This window comes from Elephantulus edwardii, unplaced genomic scaffold (genome assembly GCF_000299155.1).
Source record: "Elephantulus edwardii isolate Elephantulus edwardi_28Jun2011 unplaced genomic scaffold, EleEdw1.0 scaffold00107, whole genome shotgun sequence".
In the NCBI taxonomy this organism is placed as follows: domain Eukaryota; kingdom Metazoa; phylum Chordata; class Mammalia; order Macroscelidea; family Macroscelididae; genus Elephantulus; species Elephantulus edwardii.
This window is the reverse complement of record NW_006399857.1, coordinates 9147622-9150000: the sequence shown is the minus strand read 5'-3', so window position 1 is coordinate 9150000 and position 2379 is coordinate 9147622. Positions and strand designations below refer to the sequence as shown.

At 33.7% G+C, this 2379-nt stretch overlaps 1 protein-coding gene across 1 annotated transcript in view; it reads right to left on the bottom strand.

The window, feature by feature from the left end:
- LOC102863523 (latrophilin-3-like) overlaps nt 1-2379 on the bottom strand; it is an 807096-nt gene that overhangs the window by 16301 nt on the left and 788416 nt on the right. The gene's annotated exons all lie outside the window — the stretch shown is intronic.

Below are 2379 nucleotides of genomic sequence, written 5' to 3'. Positions count from 1 at the left end.
AAAGATTGTATAAAGCACTATGTATATGAATGAAGCATAGTGTAAAAATAGGAAATAGTATGAAAACCAATCAAAATATTTAAATCAAATAATATAAATAGCTCCAAAGAGGAAAGATGTATGTTTAAAGACTATGGTGCACCTGACTCAAGCCATGTTATTTTAAACTGACCATATACATGTGGAAAGCTTATCAGTGATTAAGGAAGATGAAAAATTGATGTTTTTGAATTATGGTGTGGGCAAATAGTATTGAATATACCATAGACTGCCAAAGGGAAAAAGAAATATATCTTTAAGGAAATGCAAATAAGATGCCTCTTAGAGTTAAGGATAGTAAAACTTCATCTCAAATACTTTGGGAATGTCGTAATAAAAAGCTAGTCCTTCAAAAAAGATATCATGTGGGAAAGAGAGGTGGAGTCTAAACAAAATGATTGATGGACATAGTGACTGCAATGAAAGGCTTGAGCATGGTGGCGGTCATAAAGATGACACAAGATAGGGCAAGGTTTTGATCTGTTTAGACGGTTGCTATGCATCATAATTGATTTGAAGTACTTAACAACATGTGTATAATTTTAAGTTCTATTTAAAGTTGACTAACTATTGAATAATATCTCTGTGATTTTAGTCTTCAGACCACAATTCTGGCTTTTAATTGATACTTCATTTTATAAAACAAAACAATCTTGTTAGTATTTTTTATAGCATTAGAATACTAACATGGGATAGTTTCAATTTAAAGACTCTTTCCCAGCTTGACATCTATGAAAGTGTGAGCCCCTTAAAATTATGCAATGTGTGTCTATTTATATCAAGTGGTCACTCAAAGATGACCACTCTTCTGTTATAAAGTCTCTCTTTTCAAATGAACTATCGTGAAAACTAGAAAACAGTCATTAAAATACTCCAACCATACCTTATGCATTAAGTATGACCTAATATACAACAATATAACATTACAGAATTTAGAAATGTATACATCATAACATCCTACCTATCAACTATTCAGCCACGTCAAAGGTTGAATAGCAAATCATCCAATAGTTCAAAAGGAAAAAAAGACCTGATGATATGCTTGTGTAAAGCTTCCCTGAACCCACTGTCAATCTTTCAGGATACTGAGGCTGTAAATATTTATGGAGGAGACCAACTATCTCTCTCCCAAGGAGCAGCTGGTGGACCTGAATCATTAAGTTTTACATTAGCAGGGCAACACATTATATGCTATGCCATCCCAGCTCTTCCACTCTGGCAAGTTCTACTTCGTTACACTGGGTATCTATTGAGTCCAGAATCAACTTGACACTACTTAAAATAGCAGTTTACCAAGGTCATTCATGACCTTCAGGAACATAGTCTATAATAACTACAATTCAAGATTAAGCATGACTTTGGTAGCTTTATGTGAATGCATTTAAGTTAGTAATTTTTAATAAATTTTAGCTCCTCCTACACTGAAAATTTTTCAAATATAATTTTGTATGACTTACATTTTTTATTGACATTTTAATGAGTTTATAAAGAACTTGGACATTCATTTATTCATTGTTGTGCATTTTTTCCCTGCCCCGCCTCCCCAGCTTAAATTTTCTCTTTTGAAAAAAAAAGTTTATTCATTATTATAAAGTGTATCCCCCAACCTGGACCACTTTACTATGCAGTTCTTTTTCTGGACTCCTGTCATGCCAATAATATCTAATCATATATTCCTTTTATACAGTTTTCTCCCTCATCTATTTCAGTGCTGTGTACATTATTTATCCCCTCTTTTCTTAGTTTCCCCCAACCCGTATGTCAGTCCTGTTTTATAACAGTGGAGTCATCCAGTGTTTGTCTTTTTGTGACTGAGATATTTCACTCAGCCTAATGTCCATGGTAACCTGTTTTTGTATAATATTTCATGAGTTCTTTGTTTTTCAGTGCTGCATAATATTTCATTATGTGAATATACCACTGCTTCTCTATCCATTAATTTGTTGATTGCATTTGGGTTATTTCCAACTATTTGCTATCATGAACAAAGAAGCAATAAACATGGGTGTGTATATATCTGCTTGAGTGGCAGTTCTGGTTTCTTTAGGATATACTTCCAGTAGTGAAATTGCTGGGTCAAATGGTATCTCTATTTGCAACTTTTTGAGAAAGCACCATAATGCCTTCCATAGTTGTGCCATTTTACACTCCCACTAACAGTGAATAAGGGTTCCAGTTTCTCCACAACCTTCCCATCATTTGTTGTTTGCTGCTCTGTTAAATTTTGCTATTCTTAATGGGGTGAGATGATATTTCATAGTTGCTTTGATTTACATCTCTCTTAGAGCTAGGGATTTTGAATATTTCTTCATGAGTTTGTTCGCCATCTGAATGTCTTCG